This window comes from Saccopteryx bilineata, chromosome 11 (genome assembly GCF_036850765.1).
Source record: "Saccopteryx bilineata isolate mSacBil1 chromosome 11, mSacBil1_pri_phased_curated, whole genome shotgun sequence".
Taxonomy (NCBI): domain Eukaryota; kingdom Metazoa; phylum Chordata; class Mammalia; order Chiroptera; family Emballonuridae; genus Saccopteryx; species Saccopteryx bilineata.
Window position 1 is genome coordinate 19,822,302 of NC_089500.1, and position 18,455 is coordinate 19,840,756.

At 44.6% G+C, this 18,455-nt stretch overlaps 1 protein-coding gene across 6 annotated transcripts in view; it reads right to left on the reverse strand.

Annotated features, from left to right (window-relative positions):
* Positions 1-18,455, reverse strand: part of MAPK4 (mitogen-activated protein kinase 4) — a 143,200-nt gene that overhangs the window by 88,196 nt on the left and 36,549 nt on the right. The window contains exon 1 of one of the 6 annotated variants that reach the window (XM_066246884.1): positions 10,527-10,549. The exons of the other annotated variants lie outside the window; for them this stretch is intronic. The gene's annotated coding sequence lies outside the window, so the exon portion shown is untranslated. Of the gene's footprint in view, positions 1-10,526; positions 10,550-18,455 lie in introns of those variants that run through there. 6 annotated transcript variants of the gene reach the window in all.

Genomic DNA, 18,455 nt, shown 5'->3' on the forward strand with positions numbered 1-18,455 from the left:
TCTCCCCAAACGGGCTGTAAAGACCAACGACAGTGTCTTCCATGCCTAGCTCAGTGCAGGGCACGAGATCATATATGCCAGCTGGCATCTCTGACAGTGATGACTAGCACATGAAACAATGCCATGTGTTCACACGAAGTGGCAAATGAACCATGAATACTTGGAGAAGAAGACTTTGAAGAAACTCCAGAGAAATCATAAGAAAAACTTTTAAAATAACTCATTGGGGTCAACGGAGACTGCATCGCTGGGGACAATTTTGTCCTTGGTAGCTCCTATACTCTGACTTGTTAAGAGCTTAATTCTCCAGCTCATGATTCCCTTTTCCTACCACTGGGGTTCTGTCTGTGCCAATCAACAGCTCTGGAAAGAAAGAAGAGTCAAATCTCAAATCTTAGTGACTCCGGCAAAGGGTCTATTTGGGGAGTCAGCCAAAATTGATGTCTTCCTGCAGACCAGGGCTCTCTGTGACTTCATTTCACTGAATAACTAACTCCCTTGCCCCAAACCTATCCTTGCTCCTCTGCCATGAGGAAAATGACCCATTTTCCTCCCTTGCATTAAAGGCTTCCAGCTCACACAGGTATTTCCTCCTTTACTCCCTACACTCCCATGTATCTTCAACACACGTGTTAGAATTCAAGGACACTTGTTATTTTTATCCTCTAGATGTGTCCTGCTTAGATATCCTTTCTCCAGGCGAGGACCTGAAGGTCAGGCAGCTTCTGTCTTGTCTGCATGTCTGGGAGGCAGTGTGGTGAGGAAGAATGTATGCTTTAAAGTTAGAGGGTTTGAATCTCAACTTGACTGCTTATTAGCCATTAAATTTGGTTCAAGCTAGTTAGCCTTTCCATACCTCCGTCTCCTTAATTGGAAAATGGGGATAACAGGACCTTCCTCATAAGGTTGATGGGACTCAATGAGTGAATGTGTGTAAAACATTGGGCATAGTGCCCAGTAACGTAACAGACACTCGATGCAACACTGTTAGACACTATATTTCCTCTTTCATAGTTTTCAAGGGCCCTATTTCCTAGAAAATCAAATAATAACGAGGCTATTTGGCTCAAAAAAAAAGCAAAAGTAATGCCAAATAATTATTAGGTTGACAGCTACCTACATACATATGTAACCTTTCCAAAGATGGAAGAGAGGGTAAATGGACGGTTTATGGGGGCTGGGCACTCGCAGAGTTTTTTCTTTCTGTATGTTACTGTAACATTCTTGGTACTGCAATTTTTAAAAAATAAACAAAAGTATACAGTATTTAACTGCATAGCTGGACTTCCTTCCTTAGGTGAACACAAGCAGACAGGAAATGTGGATAAGCTGGAGGAACCCAGTCCACGCAGGCGTCTCAGAACCTGGGCCACAGGATGGTGCAAGTTCAACAGGGGAGGGGGGGGTCTACGAATTTGCATTTTATTCATCAGTTCTTCAGGTAATTATATGCTCCCAGAAGTTTGATAAATTCTAGAAAGAACCCCAGATTTGGAATCAGGAGATGCAAGCTCTAGTCTGAGCGCTACGGCTGTCTCTTAGCAAGTCACGCGTCCTCCTAGGTCCCATTCTGCTTTTCTACTCTTACGCTTCCAACTGGATGATTGTGCAGGTCCCTTGTGAAAGGAGAGGGGTCGGTCACATTCCCCACTGGGAAGCCATGCCAAAGGGAAAATGTTGGCCGGAGAGCCTGGATTCCTGAGGATAACTAAATAATCTTTGGGACAAATAAATATTCAGCAAGTGATTGGGCCTCAGCAAAAGCAAAGGGCACAAGTCCTGTTGCCAACCCAAATAAAGAAGCTGCATGGCCTGCATTTCCTTGGGAGAGCCAACACCCCAGTTCTGTTTGTGGTTGGCGACTCTGTGGCACAGCCCAGGGTCCTCGCTCACGCCAAGCTCCTCATGGTCCGGCCTGAAGTTGTGTCTCTCCTGTCACCAACAAGGCAGACAGAAAGGACTGGAGAGGGGAAGGGGAGAGACATCTGGACTGTGATTCTCAGCTTTGCCAAAAGGATGAAGTGGTTTAGAATAATGCCTACAGGAGGTTTCCATGAGTATGAGAATGTCATTGCGTTGGGGAAGGAAGGATTACTGAAAACACCCAGGAAGACAGGGGTGTTCATCAGTGACAATTGAGATTTGATTGTCTCATTGGGTGAGTCAAGTATACTAAGTCCAGTTTAATGAAAATGCCTGGATTTTGATGAGGCAGTTCATGTGCCAGGTAAATACAATGACTCACAGAAAAATAAATCATGGCTGGTCATTTCATTTTCCTGATGAAGGAATGTCAGACATCAAAACTGTAGATAATTAGTATCTAATACAGGATAGCATATGCCTTCAGCTAGGATTCTATGGCTGGATCATGTTAACTACGATTTCTACAAACTTGAGTCTTCACAATAGATTCTTCAATAATTCTCTCTTTTGCAGGGGGATGGGCAGGTAGGTCAGAAGTATCACAATACATGAAGAACGACAAGAGAACCGAGCATGTTAACACTGAAGATAGATGTGAGTTGGCTTCAAATATTTGAAAGGTTGCTGTGCAGATTGATATGAGTTTGATCTGGAGGGTAAAAAGGGATGTCGGGTACAGATATAGGTATGCTATAGATGCCACATATATGTATATATACTTATACACACACACACACTCACACACATCAGAAAAGCAAGTTTCAGGGCAAAAGAAGAAAGTTATCAGGTGTGTTGGCACTCTTCTCCAAAGGAATGGCTAACTCCTGATAAAGCAGTGAGCTCCCTGCCCCAGGACATGTTCGAGAAGGAACAGTGATAATTTGTCAAGGATGATATGAAGTCTGGCATCAGAGAAACTCTGAGCATCACTTCAGTGTGGAGATTTAAGGACAGTTACAGAGCTAGAAAACAAGATGGATGAGGAGTGGCTAAAGGTCTGTGGTGATGAGTTGGGGTAAAGATAACAGGAAGGCTCTAAAGAGGATTTTAAGTCATAAGATGAGTGAGTGGATCAGAAGTCCTGTCACATGTCTTCCATTTGATTTGTAGTGTGTAACAACCAGTTGACCCACAAGAATAGTTGCAATCAATGACCCCCAGGCATTCTCAGCTCCAGGATCACAGAGTTCGGAAAAATAACTTCATCAGCTCTGCAACGGACTTTGTCAAGGTTTAACTAACTGGAATAAACAGGAGTCTAAAAATCAAAGGCAGTGTAATCCCTGGAAAGTCAAGTTTGACAAAAAGTAATATCATGGGGTTTTCCATGGGCTTATCCTTCTCTTTAACTGTATGAAGTGCTTTAAACGCTGTGCTTTATTTCCTGCCATGTGCAGCATTTAAAAATTTGAATCATTTTTCTCCTTGATTTAAAAGACTGAAGTTGTGTTCTTTGTGCAAAAATGGCTCTTTCAATGTTGTCTCTGAAATGACAGAAACTACACATTAGTTACGTTTAAACTGTTTTGCCCAGAACGGGCTGACTCTAGTGTGCCTTACTTACCTCAAGAGCAACTGCAAACATCCAGGAGCAAAGAAAAAAACCCACTGATCATCACTGTTAGAGTAAACATAAAATCAAATTAATATAAAATGTAAAAAGGAAACTAAGAGTGAGTTAGGTGTAACCAGTTACTCCCTTTTGAGATAACTCCCTATGTTTCAACTGCATGCCTATACCACGTGTAAAAGCCCACGTTATGAGGCCTGATTACCAGGGTGTAACGAGTTTACTCCCTTTTCTGATAACTTTATCCATCAACCTCATCAAGCCCAGGTATGACTTAAGTTTGAAGTGTGATAATGTAACCCTATAATGTGACGAGTGGCCAATCAGATAAAAGTAGCTGGGAAGATCAAGGCAGACTCCTAAGACTCCACGCAGACTCCACGTCGCCCACTGAGTTCCCTTGGCAACGGCCACGGAGCCCTCTGCCTCTCCAAGCCCGTTCGTTCAGGGCCCCGCCGAGGCGAGGACCGAGACTTAGCAGGCCACTCGTCTAAACCGTGAGTGAATTAAAGTCTATGTCATTTAGCATGCTATGAGTGTCTTTGCCTATTCAATTGGCTCCTAATTACTTTATGTCATGAAGTATTGGAAACAAACCCAGCTAGAATGAAAATAATATTTAATCCCAACAATTATTCACTTTATAAAACGGTCCTTCATTTGGCATGATACACAGCAACACAAAGTCTTATGGCTGAAACCTCAGGGCTGAGGTTGACGGTGGCGACCATGATAATAACTACCCTCATTTATTAAACATGCCCTCACACCAGACTCACCAGTATAAGCCCTCTTAACTATAATATCTCATGTAAGCCCCGAGACAATTCCAAGAGGTAAATAATAGTAGCAATATTTTATAAAAGAGGAAGCAATATTTCAGCGATGAGGCTCGGGAGAGGTAAGTACTGCAGCCTGACCTGTCATGGAGGGTAAGCAACAGAGCCGGGGTTAACGAGTCGGGGCATTTTCAAACTTCCTTTTTAGCTGAAACAGCCCTCTTCTGTTCCCCTCACCCACAAGCAATAAAAATAGAGGTGCCATGACTAACCCAGAGGTAAGAAGAATTCAGAACCAACCATCAGCCTGTGCACTGACCCTACAGAACCCAGTTTGTAAACCAGCAGTCTAGCCCAAAGCCCTCCTTTTACTGAAAGTGAAAAGAAGAGGCCAGGAGAAGTACTATAACCAGCTCAAGCTCACTTTATTAGGTTGTGGCTGGCTGTGGATCTGAACCCAGGTCAGTCCCCACCCCCAGCCGGGTGTCTTGAAGGAGTTAGGAACCTCAGTTGAACATTTCAGGTAGCATCCAGCCTGCAACGTGCTTTAACCATACAACGCTTTCTATCGTTTTTATGAATAACAACTGAATGTGGGCATTGTATCCTTGAATAGAAATTAGCATCCTTCCTTACAAATTTATATAAAAAAAATAGATGCTTGTGGTTGAGATTACTGGTTGTCACTCAGATTATGCCCTCCCCTTCTCTTATATAAGTATCATTCTTAGCTGAACACAAGGACACACAGGAGAAGACTACATTTCTCAGCCATCTGTGGACAGTGGGATGTGAGCAGAATTGATATGTGCAACTTCAGGGTCAGAACCTTAAAGAAGGGCATTTTCTGCTTAGACACCTTTTCCCTTCCTGCTGGCTGAAATGCAGATACAATGGGAACCATTTTGAGCCATTCGGGATGAGGGCAACATGTTACGATAGGTGAGCAACAAGATAGGGGAGCCTGGGTTGTCGAGGCCCAAGAGCTGACATAACTTCATGGACTACTTATGCCTGCAAGGTTACCTGAGAAGGAAATAAACTTCTATATTGTTTAAGCCATATCATGAGGGGGGACAGCAAACACCCCCTTAGACTCGAACAAGAAGGGCATGTGCATGGAGCCCCACTTCAGAAAGTTCTGGCACACGCGCACGCACGCGCACACACACACACACACACAATAATTAAAGAATATGTGGGGCTTCTGGTCACTCAGGATCCAGTGCTGAGCACGGACGCGGTGTGAACCATTACCTTGAACAGTACCTAGTATTTAAGCCCCAGGGAAACACTTCTCATCTCTTGTCTTAATCTCCAAACAAAAGGCCACTGTGTCCAAATGCTGTGAGACTGGGGACTTTGTCATTGGCAGAATCAGGGACAGATGCAGTTTCAGAGCTCAGGGAGAATTTGAGTGGGGCTGGCACTCGTGTACTAACTCATCAAACCCTTCTCCGGCAGCAGCAATGCAGCAGATTTCCGCATAATGAACTATTATTTCCCAGAAGGCAAAATCTCAATCTCTCTCTCTCTCTCTCTCTTGTATCTCTTCATCTTTCAATTCTTGGTCCCAGCAGCACCACTGGATTAGTGTGGCATTTACAAGACTTGCACATGGAAGTGGAGAAATAGTCTACACTGTTCACAGAACGCTTATTTACACACTAGAGGTAATATATGTGAAATGCAACCCTGATTCACTTTTATAACAATGTTCAGTATGATTTTAAACTCAATGTTCAAGAAATTAAATAACAATTTAGCCTTGTTTAAATTATTTAAATTTAAATTTTTATCTGGTCACATAGTGTATACATGGGTAAAAATTAAATTCACCAAGCTGTATGTTTAAGATTCATGAGCTTTACTTTACATAGCATACTTCAATCTTTAAAAATCCAAACTAAAAAGAGAGAATGAAAGAAGTGTGCCCAAGGGCATCCCTGCACTAGGAGCCCGTGTGCTAATCTGGGGGAGGTGATGTGGACCCTGTGATCATCTGAAGTATCCAGCAATAGAGTCCTCCTTGGCTGTTCAATCAGTGTCCCCATATCTTGCTGATGTGGACAGGTGCTGCTGGAGGAATGTTACTATTTCCTCTGGGCCACTTTATTCTTCTTTGCTGACCCTGAGGATTAAGTACCACTTCATTGAATGGTGCTCTGAAGTCTTCCTTGAGGACAGGGGACAATGTCCCAGGTATCAAAAATATGTGCCACCTCACATAGGGCAGCATCTGCAAGGTCACGCTCTGTCCCAGGCCTGGATAAGGAGCTCAGTGACACCTTGCTCAGTTGGTGAGAGCATCGTTCTACTATGCAAAGGTTGCCAGTTCAATCCCTGGTCAGGGCACATACAGAAACAAATGGATGTTTCTGTCTCTTTCTCTCTCTCCCTCCCTTCCTCTCTCTCTAAAATCAATCAATAAAAAAAAATAGAAAACAATTTTAAAGCTGAAGAAAAGGAAAGGTCCACACTGCTCAGTCACCTGGTAGAGGTCAATGAGGAGGCCCCAAGAGCTGCTCCAGAGGGCGTATCATTGTCGCAAACTGTCTGCAGCCACCAAGAAGTCACTATGCTGAAAGTTCTCTTACAATCTCCACATTCACTTAAAAAACTGTAGGAAGCTGACATTATTGGGCTCACTGTGGGAATATGCAGAGGAGAAGTACAACATCGGAGATGCCCAAGATGGCAGAATCAGTGGCTTCTCTCACGCACACGTCCCTGGAGAAACCGTGTCTCCAGGTTAGTACCCGGGGCATTGGTAAGAAGCCCCTCCTCCTGGGCACCTCCTGCTCCAGGCAATGTGGAGTTCTCCCCCTTCCTTGACCTCTAACTGGGAGGCTCAGGTGAAATGGGAAACAAGATTGCTTATGTAAGTCTCACTTTTGATTAGACAAAGGCATCACTTTCATGAGGGAAAAAATCTTCCAAGACACCAAATGAAGAAATTTAATTAAGTGGGACTTGGAATAGAGAATATGGAATGATGCGACACACGGTCTCTTCAGTGGAAGCTCTTCAGCCGTCACGAGAACGCATTGTGTGGCTGCTTATACTGCTGGATCAAATAGAGTTAGGCTATGGCAACACAAGACTGGTCACTTATCTGCAAAACCATCAGAAATGACAGTCAGAGCTTGTCCAGTCAGTGCTTTGCCAGGCCAGGGACGGGAGTAACACAATTTCTCAAGACAGTTCCTGAATGTAAATGATTTCTTCCCTTCAGAGAACAGGGCTGAGAATGGAAGGCTGACAACAGGGCTGACACGTGACTGATGGAAATACACAAATTCTTGAAGGAGAGCGATTCCTGAGATCTGCCAGTGTTTTCTAAGTGGCCATCTTCCTTTGAGTGTCTGAGCTGTCACTCCAATTCATCCCTCAGGCTATTTCCATCTGCCTCCTCCGTTGCTCAGACCAGCACTTTTCTGGGAGCAAGACTCTTCATTCTCACCCTGTTGACAGGGCCACTGTGGGTCGTGTCAAAGGAGCACGCACAGCCAAGAGCAGTGTTCAAAGGAGTGAAGGGATAAAAAAAATAGTAATAATCCAAAGATCTAAACCCAAGGCAGGATACACAGAGGTTAAGAAGTTAGGGTTCAAAATCAGAAGACCCTGGCTCAAGCCCCAGTTCCAACACTTAACCATTCATGAGACTGTGGGCAACTTATCTCATCTTTCTAAACTTCCCTCTCCTGTTCCTGTAAAAACGGGCATCTTCACAGTACTCAGGTCCCATACTTGTGGGAAGGAATTATTGACACAGAGTTGGTAAAGGCCTCTACATAGTGCTAGGCACAGAGTTAAGTGTTTAGCAAATGTTGACTGTGATGATGAGAACTAAGAGAATGCTGACAGCGGTGCTTTGTGTGTCTAGATGACACAATATCATGCAGCAGAGACAGGTTATGCTACAGGAAGTAACGACATCAGAATCTCAGTGGCTTAACACTGCCAAGTTCCTATCTTATTCACGCCGTGTGTTTACCTGGGGTCCCAAACCGGGAGAGGCTTCACCTCCACACGTCCCTCCATAGTCACTGCACACCATGACCAGAGCTTCTGTCTGAAAGCATCACTACAGCTCGCAGTGTGCTGGTCCAGGGGTCCGCAAACTATTGCCCGAGAGCCAGCCAGCTGCTTTTCTAAATGACATTTTGTGGGCTCATGGCTGCACTCTCTCCTCTGCATCTCATCGGGGCTGCTTCCACACGAGGACCACAGAGATGAGCACTTGCAGGAGAGACAGTGGGGGCCCTGAGCTGAAATTATTTGCTATCTAGCCCTTTAAGAAAAAGCTCCAGCATTGGTCTAACCAAGTCACATGGTCACACCTAACTTTGACAAAGATAGGAAAATGTAACCCACTGCATTCCTGAGAGGCAGAGAGCTAGAAATATATGGTGGACAGCACTAAAGACAACCATGGACTATCAACAAGGCAGCATTTTGACAAGGTCATTTTCCAGGAGCAACATAGGCTTGGACATATGCTGATCTTGCTGGGCTCAGCTCACTGAAGCACTATTGCATCGGGTGAGATCTCTGCTCGGGAACCATGAATGGATCCCTACTGTGTAAAAGACAAAAAGCCAAGCCCCCTGCTTGGCACTCAAGACCCTCAAAACATTGGCCCCTTGTACCTGTGTCCTACAGTATTTCCCCGCTATCCCTGTACCTGTCCTACAGTATTTCCCCGCTATCCCTCGTACCTGTCCTACAGTATTTCCCCGCTATCCCTGTACCTGTCCTATAGTATTTCCCCACTATCCCTTGTACCTGTCCTTCAGTATTTCCCTGCTATCCCTTGTACCTGTCCTTCAGTATTTCCCCGCTATCCCTCGTACCTGTCCTACAGTATTTCCCCGCTATCCCTCGTACCTGTCCTACAGTATTTCCCCGCTATCCCTCGTACCTGTCCTACAGTATTTCCCCGCTATCCCCCGTACCTGTCCTACAGTATTTCCCCACTATCCCTTGTACCTGTCCTATAGTATTTCCCCGCTATCCCTGTACCTGTCCTACAGTATTTCCCCGCTATCCCTGTACCTGTCCTACAGTATTTCCCCGCTATCCCCCGTACCTGTCCTACAGTATTTCCTCGCTATCCCTGTACCTGTCCTATAGTATTTCCCCGCTATCCCTCATACCTGTCCTACAGTATGTCCCCGCTATCCCTCGTACCTGTCCTACAGTATTTCCCCGCTATCCCTGTACCTGTCCTATAGTATTTCCCCACTATCCCCTGTACCTGTCCTTCAGTATTTCCCTGCTATCCCTTGTACCTGTCCTTCAGTATTTCCCCGCTATCCCCCGTACCTGTCCTACAGTATTTCCCCGCTATCCCCTGTACCTGTCCTACAGTATTTCCCCGCTATCCCTCGTACCTGTCCTACAGTATTTCCCCGCTATCCCTTGTTCCTGTCCTACAGTATTTCCCCGCTATCCCTTGTACCTGTCCTACAGTATTTCCCTGCTATCCCTAGTACCTGTCCTTCAGTATTTCCCCGCTATCCCTCGTACCTGTCCTACAGTATTTCCCCGCTATCCCTCATACCTGTCCTACAGTATTTCCCTGCTATCCCTCGTACCTGTCCTACAGTATGTCCCCGCTATCCCTCGTACCTGTCCTACAGTATTTCCCCGCTATCCCCTGTACCTGTCCTACAGTATTTCCCCACTATCCTTTGTATCTTTCCTACAGTACTTCCCCGCTATCCCTCGTACCTGCCCTAAAGTACTTCCCCGCTATCCCTTGTATCTGTCCTACAGTACTTCCCCGCTATCCCCCGTACCTGTCCTACAGCATTTCCCCGCTATCCCTCCCCGCTATCCCCCGTACCTGTCCTACAGTATTTCCCCACTATCCCTAGTACCTATCCTACAGTATTTCCCCGCTATCCCTCGTACCTGTCCTACGGTATTTCCCCGCTATCCCTCGTACCTGTCCTACGGTATTTCCCCACTATCCCTTGCCAGGATCCCTTTGCTTCTATCTGTCTAATCCCCTAAAAAAAAAAACAAAAAAACCAAAAAAAACTATGAAAATGTCATGGTCCCACAGTGACCTCTTTCTTCCTTTTTTTGTTCTTGGACCCTATGAGGAACATAGCCCAGAACTCCAGGTCTCAGGATGCCTGGCAGAGCACTGGGACTAAGTGATCATCTGCCCACACCACTCTTCCCCTTTGAGATCGTGACCCCAAACCACCCTAGGATCTTTCACTCCGACTGCCACTTACCTGAAGGTCAGGAAGACCTGGAAGAACCGGAACCAGGCTAAGGCAATGGACCACCTGCCATGTCTCCTGGGGAAGCAGAGCAGCAGCCAAGTCAGCTGAAAGCAGAACAGAGGGCCAGGTCCTGCCGGGAGAGCAGGTCCTGCTGTGGGTGGACGGACGGCCTCCAGAAGGGAGTGGGGCTGCAGGGCCTCCGCTCCACCTCCTGGGAGGCAGGGCAGCTGAGCTGCCCCGGCAGATGTCCCTCAACCTTGTCCTGTATATCTAAAGAAATCAGCAAATTGCTGGGTTAGAAGTGACCCTGAGAAAGCCCGAGTCAGGACACATCAACCACGAAAGCAGGGGCCCAGAGAGCTTCCCTCGCACGCTGGGAGGGGTCACGCTTGCTGCTGCCATGTTTTGTTCTGGCCAGCAGAGCAGACGACCCAGTCTGGGAGATGTGCTCTGCCCAGGCAGAGTTTCATCAGTGCCCCATCTAAACAGATCTATGTCACTGTCTCTGGCATTTTTCTCTGGGAGCCCTCTCTGGGTGCTTTTCTCAGCACAAAGACCAGGGTTGGGCAGGTCCTGCAGGAAAGGAGATAGCACGTGGTGCTCACCTCATGGTTTAAGCATGGACCTTGGAACCTGACCAGGCAGGGGTGCAGTGGATAGAGCATCAGCCTGGGATGCTAAGGACCCAGGTTTGAAACCCCGAGGTTGCCGGCTTGAGTGCAGGCTCACCAGCTTGAGCGTGGGGTCATAGACATGACCCCATGGTCACTGGGTTGAACCCAAAGGTCACTGGCTTGAAGCTCAAGGTCACTGGCTTGAAGCTCAAGGTCGCTGGCTTGAGTCTAAGGTCTTTGACTTGAGCAAGGGGTCATTTGCTCTGCTGAAACCCCCCTTCAAGGCACATATGAGAAAGCAATCAATGAACAACTAATGTGCTGCAACGAAGAATTGATGTTTCTTATATCTCTCCCTTCCCGTCTGTCCCCCTACCTTGCAAAGAAAGAAAGAAAGAAAGAAAGAAAGAAAGAAAGAAAGAAAGAAAGAAAGAAAAAGAAAAAAAGAAAAGCATGACCCTTGGAAGCAGACAGATCTGGGTTTCAACTTCCACTCCTTCTCTAGTTAGCTGTGTGGTTTTCAATAAGTCACTTAACCTCTCTGAGCCTTGATCCTCTCATCTGAGCTAAAGCGTTGATGTGTACACAGTATCTGGTATATAATAAGAGCTTAATAAATGGCAGTGGCTACAACAGTCATGTCAGGCTGTAATTACCATCCTCCTTCTTAATGGGGAGACATGTGTGGGAATTTAAGGCTCAGTCTCCTGCTAGACTATTTGTCACAGACCTTCAAATCTGTTACCCATTTACCAACTATGTATCTTGGTGAAAGATTCAAATCAAAATACAGTCTGGGTTGTGTCTGAGTCACTGGTGGGGCAAAGCCCCCACGCCAGGGCACTCTACTCTCAAGACTGGCTGCTGCCAAAAAGCCCAGGCAAACTTGAGCACAGGTTCCCCTGGTGACAGTGTTGGCCACCCAAGGCAAAATATTCCACAGGCCCTTCCGTGGAACCCCTAAAACATATCCACTCCCAACTTAGCAAAACATAACAGTGGATAAGGCCTTCTAGGGCAAGATGAGAAGCAGACGGTAAAAATAGAAACGGCTGCCTCCCTTACAGGCCTCAGCTTCTTCCTAAGCTCCATGTGCCCTGGGCTCTGTGTGTGTGTGCCCACGTGTGTCTGTGGAACTCCTGCAGCACCAGCAGGACTCAGATTTGGGAGCTATTTCTCATAGTGTAAACGAGCTTGCATTTCGTGGATTAGGAGGTATCTTACAAACATTAGCTTCTGTAACCATGTGAAGTGATGCTTGTTTACCCCGTATGAGCTGGGCACTGGGTCTGGTAGATAAATTGCCTTAACAAATGACAGGAGGGTGATTTATCACTTTCAGCATCCCAAGTTTAACATGCAGCACTTCGTTGGAAGTTCTAAAGCGTATCACATACTTTCCTGCCTCATTAAACAAAGTATGCTAAAAATCATTTGATCGTCTCTCAATAACTCAGGGTCATTATTATAAACATCAACCATCACACCGGGCTTTAGAACAATGTCACTGTTGAAGAACTACTAAGGTATGGGACTATTCTGTCTCTTTTTTCCTACCCAAATGGCCCCAGAATTTACACGTTCTCTTGCCTGATGTTTATATTTTTTACTTCCTTCACAACCAGCAGTCACATCTTGCTGTTTTGAGTACACTCTCTCTCTCCACAGATCCTTTTTAATTTGGTGTTTCTAATCTTCTGCAAAGTAGGAGAGCAAATCAAACTTATTATAACTCCATGTAAACCAAGAGCAAATAAACTCTAAGTGAGGGCTGGAGAGGCTCTTTATGAATAAAAACCTGAAGTAGAGCATCAGAATAACGAAACTGCCTGTCAGGATGGAGCTCTGATAGTGCGCGCTGGGGGGGGGGGGGATAACGAACATGATCAGTGCTTACACGATGCTTTTGTATGTATGAACTAGTTTCCTCCATGACAGGCCCATAAAAAGGGCAATATCATTATATCCACTCTGCATCTCAGTCTCCGAGACACAGGGAGCCGGAGTGGAAGACTGGGTTCTGGAGGAGTGACTGTGTGGCATTTGCTGGTAGGGTCATGGCTCCTGCAAGAACCCCAGGAATGAGGGTGGTGGGGTGAGCAGGAGGGAAAGGAGGCACAGCAGAAAACTGGCATGTGGTGGCCTAGCACATAGTCCCCTCTTTGTGGTGGTTGTAGGGGGAGAGATGCCCCTTAACCAAGTGCCTTGATTGCTAAGAAGCCCCTAAGGCAGGTGTTTTTACTCCGTGGCACAGAAAGGAGACGGGGAATGAGAGCCCACTGAGCAGGCAGAGCTCTGCAGTGGCTGATTCACTGCCCTGGTCAGCACCACCTTGAGAACTAGGGGCCAGGATAGGGACTGAGCCTGCTGACACCACCTGTGGGGGACTGACCGCTCTGCTTTCTGGCCACACTGTCTGCCAGGTTCTTCCGAGAACTATCAGCAGCCTCTGGGTTAGCTGAGGACTAATAGCCCCTCTGAGCTGCCTCCCTGCCAGGTGTATGATAGGATGTAAGCACATCTTAGATGAAACTCAGCCAACTGTTTAATGTAGGCCTGGCCAACATACAGCCCGCAGGCTGGATCCGACCCGCATAATGAGTTTATGCGGCCCGTGATTAAATTTTTAATATTCTCCACACGATGCACTGTGGAAATGAAATAAGTGGTACTTTTAAATCGTTATAGGTAAACTACAATATCTAACCATTGTACAACAATGAAAGTTAAAATCTCAGCTACTCAGAAGTGGAAGCGTCTTTGATTATTGGAAATCAAGATATTTAAGAAGATGGTGATACGCGGAAAAGAATTCCGCGTGTGACTAATCTAGGGTTAGCTTCTAATAATTGGTCGAATGGATTCACGATACTTCTTTATTTTTTTAAAAAATTCCATTATAAAGATTTACAACTTTTGTACTCATTTGTGCAATTTTTATAAGCAACTGAATAATGGAAAATATGGAAATTTAAAAAAACTTGCCAAGGAATATTTAGTAATCTTCAGCTCAACTTATATTTGTGAGCAAACTTTTTCTTTAATGAATCTAAATAAAAGTACAAGATCAAGATTGAATGATTTACATTTGGAGGCTGTGTTAAGAATAGTTACTACAAGTATAGAGCCAGATATTAAAAAAATAATAGGTGATGCAAAGCGCCTCAACAGTCACATTAGTTTTTTTGTTAATTTGTTGTACTAAATTACTTACATTTATTCATAAACAAATTACATAATAAAATTTTGTTTACTTAAACAAATCGTTTTTGTATTTAACATTTTTTTATTTTAATATTTCATCCAGCCAGTGAAAAAAGTTTTCTTTCTAATCTGGCCCGAGAGCAAAAACTATTGGCCATGCCTGGTTTAATGTGTACCAGCAAGCCTGTAAACACAGCCCCCCACCCCAACAGTTCTCGTAGCTCAGGAAAGTGCTCGTCCTGGCCCTCTGGCACCTCGGCAGGTACCTTCCTTCTGTCTGGGACACGGGCAGCAGGGGTCCCAGGACTCCACAGCACTCAATGCCTAGGCTTGCAGCTTCTTCTTGCAGGAAGTGTGACCTGGACAATCTTTCTAACCAATCGCTGACTGCCACTCATTACAGGGTGAAAAGTCATTTCTCACATACCTTATGCTAATTAACCCTCAGGTGTAGATTTCAAGTATATCTGCAAGGCTGAGTAAGTATCTCTAGAATGCTGGTTCCTGTCAAATGCTAAGCACTTAACTGTAGGGTATAAAGTGGAGTTGTCTACACTCCTGCTGCTACTTTCATATGGAAATATGTTAAAGTAAACTGTCACACAGACACTCCTGGGCACCAGGCTCAGGGGCAGGGCTGGCCAGTCTGATACAAAGACAGAGAGTGGGGTTCCGGGTGAGGAACCTCAACACAGAGACATTAAGGTACGAAACTCAAACATGGGTTCAGGGAATTTTAAGTTCTGCTAGGTAGGTTTCAGGCTATTTGAATAGACCTTGTGGAGGAGGGAGCAGAGGTGGGGGGAGTTATGATCAAATAAGTTAAACAGTTGTCTTTTGTCTTCAACCAGGGCTATCAGGACCTATATAACGTGCTAGTGTGCACGGTGACTCTCTGGAGAAGTCTGCAGCATTTTCCAAATGACTCAGTCTATGGAATAATTTTTCTACAGAACACCTTAAGGAACTCTATTCTGAGAAAGATAACTAAAGAAACACAGTATTAAAAAATATAGGAGATAAAACTAGATCACACCTGCTAGGAAATATTGGGTTGTTGGCTGAGGAGAAAAATATTTTCATACTAGGTTAGGGTTTAAGATACCAAATTAATGGGCCTTTTCCTCGGGATGGAGGGAAAACCAACCGCAGAGTCCTCGGAAATGAAGAGAACGTTCCCAAAAACCCCCTACGGTGAGTGATTGGGGGCAGCAGGGAGAGGAGGACCGCGAAGAACGGGCTCAATGACCAAGCAGATGGTGGGAAAGTCAAGAAGCCACACTCCTGGGCTTGACTGAATTCCCACAGGTGTCAGCATGCAGTCTGGATGAGAAATAAATTTGTCATCCATTAATGTTCTAAAGCAGTAAACAGGATCCTGGAGAAATAGTGGGGGAGCTCAAGAACAGGTGCTAGCAGTTGAGGGGTCTGTCCCGTTCTGGGACAGAGGCTAGTCCTGCATCTGGGGAGACAGCTCAGTGTGCACCCACCCATAGGAAGACATCCAGAAGATAGGGGAAGAAAAGGGATGTGGCAGTGGAAGGGCAGGAAGAATTGAGACAAAACAACGTTGGAGAAGAGACTTGCACGTGTTTCAAAGGAGGCTCCAATCTTGATGGTTTCATGACCCCAGAGCCCATGTTATTGGCACACCAGACCAATCTACTACACCCCAAGTTTTAAACTTTATATCCTTCAAACATGCACAGTGCCAATGTCTAAGATAACATTTAATGAATATGTTTATGAGAAAGGAATAGAGAGGAATAAAAACTATGCATTCTTTAAAAAATTTCTAACTAATACGTAATTACTTTCCAAATCCATGTGAACTAGTGCTTTTCATTTCATTTTAATCTCTTCTTCCAAAGAGGTCCTTTGGTACTAAAATCAGTAAAAAATGTTTGATGACAATTCTCTATCACTCAGGATGCCTTTGGCTGCAAGTAACCAGACACTTATCCTCAAAATGGCTTCAACAGTAAGAATAGTTATGGCTTCAATGGAAGCCACAGCCAGGTCCTGAGACTCTCCTGGCTTCATGGTCCAGCTGGAGGTGGGGTGCTCCTGAAACTCTGATCTTCGTAGCTACAAATGACAATATCCACAGGCAGAGGGACTGCAATGTCCACAGGAGGAGGGACTGCCTTGTCTCTCCCTGTTGTTTATTTTCTTGAAAGGAACTCTTTTCAGAAGCTCCCAGCAAGGCCCACTCAGATGGTCACTGTGGGGTTCTGTGTACATTCCTAAGTTGAATATCAGCCAGGATGAGCGACCTAAAATCAACCAGATCCAGCCCTACAGCTAAGGGTGGGTCAGTTTCTCTGGAGAAACCGGGTGGAGGACGAGAAGTAGGTGTCTGAATCAATTGAGATTCTGTTGAATAGAAGGAAAGATGCAAATGGATGTGGGATAGACAACCAACATCTACTACAAACGCCACATTCTAGTCACTATGGGAGGCAGAACTAAGACACAGACTATTCTCTCAAAAACAATTCGAGTGTGGTCAGGGAAAAGCACATATATGGAAAATAATTATAACACACAAGGCAATGTGTATTAAGTTCCAAATACAATGCATTCCACTGGACAGAATCCAAGACTGATTCATCTTAAACCAAACTCTGTTCTATTGGAAACCAAGTCATGAGGACACCAGTTTTTTGAGAATGCAGATATTACCTAATTATATACCGTAATCGGCTTTGCAGTCCTTAGAGAAACGTGTTCCAATTAGAGGTTGTAATATAATAAGTAGATTTAAATTCAAGGCTATTTTTAACAAACATATTCTTTGAAATGACTTAGGATAATGCTCCACAGGAAAGCAGAAAACACAAAGTAAAATATCTATGGAAAGTTACTCATGCTGAGGCTCTGGAAATAAGCTCTTTAGAAACACATTCATGGATAATGGACTTCATTGATACCTCTACTCTTAGCTATATAAATCTCAACTTGGAAGTGAAGTGAAGACTGATGGTTTTTTAGGAAAACTGTTCTATTTACAGATCAGGGAAGTGTGAATTATTGAAATTCTCCTATAATATCTAATTAGGATTAATTAGCTAATGTCCTCAAAGCACAGAATGAGGATGAAATGTAGTACAAAATTGGATTGTACTATAGTAGAGAGACTGAATATTAACTCTGTTTAAAAAAGATTCATCCAAATAAAACATGCAGACACTCTGCTCAATTGGGGTGAAGTTTAGGGTATGCTAGTGGAAAACCCTGGAGAACACCTCCTTAACCAAGTGATCAAGGTTGACATCATCTGTGATGTCTGTGGACATCATGTACCCACTGAGAGGATGTAATGAGGACACTGCACCTCTTTATGGGGGTTCTTTCTAGAAACCCCTCACCCTAGTCTGACCATGAGAAAAACAGCAGGCAAACCCAGATCCAGAGACACACTACAGGATACTAGACTGCCAAGGTCATGATAAAACAAGGAAAGACCAAGACACTGTCACAGACCACAGGAGACACATGACAACTAAGCGTGATGCCATGCCCAGGATTGAATCCTGGAACAGAAAGAGAACATTAAGTACAATCCAAATAAATTGTGGTGTTTATTTTAAAAAAAAAGAAAAGAAGAGTCAGCTTGTGGCATGAATTATGAAGATAAAGGGGTGTGGCAATTTTTAAGACAAAAACCATCCATAAATTGAGAACACAATATTGAGTTTACTCATGACTCTTTCAAAAGATACAATACTTAATTGATTTTCTTCTTTGGTCTCATCTTAGGAGTTCATGAAAAGATTCTTTCCTGGCGGGGCCATTGCTCACTGTAGAGAGAAAACTCAGGAATGTGAAAAATATGGGAAAAAGCAGAGACTGGACAAATCAAGATACCCTCGTAAGAAGACCAGGAGGATGGGTTAGTGCACAAAACTGGAGGGCACAATGTGTGTGGGATTCTTCTCCTGAAATAAGTGATGTGAGCAAGTTGTAAATTCCTGGAGGCTGGGAGCTATTTCCTACTAACCTTTATACCCGGCAGAGTGCTTGACACGCAGTAGATGTTTAATATTAAAGTCAGTTAACTCAATTCAGAAAATCAAGTTTCAAGGTCTAATATTTCTCAGGAGGTTTAGACCATGAG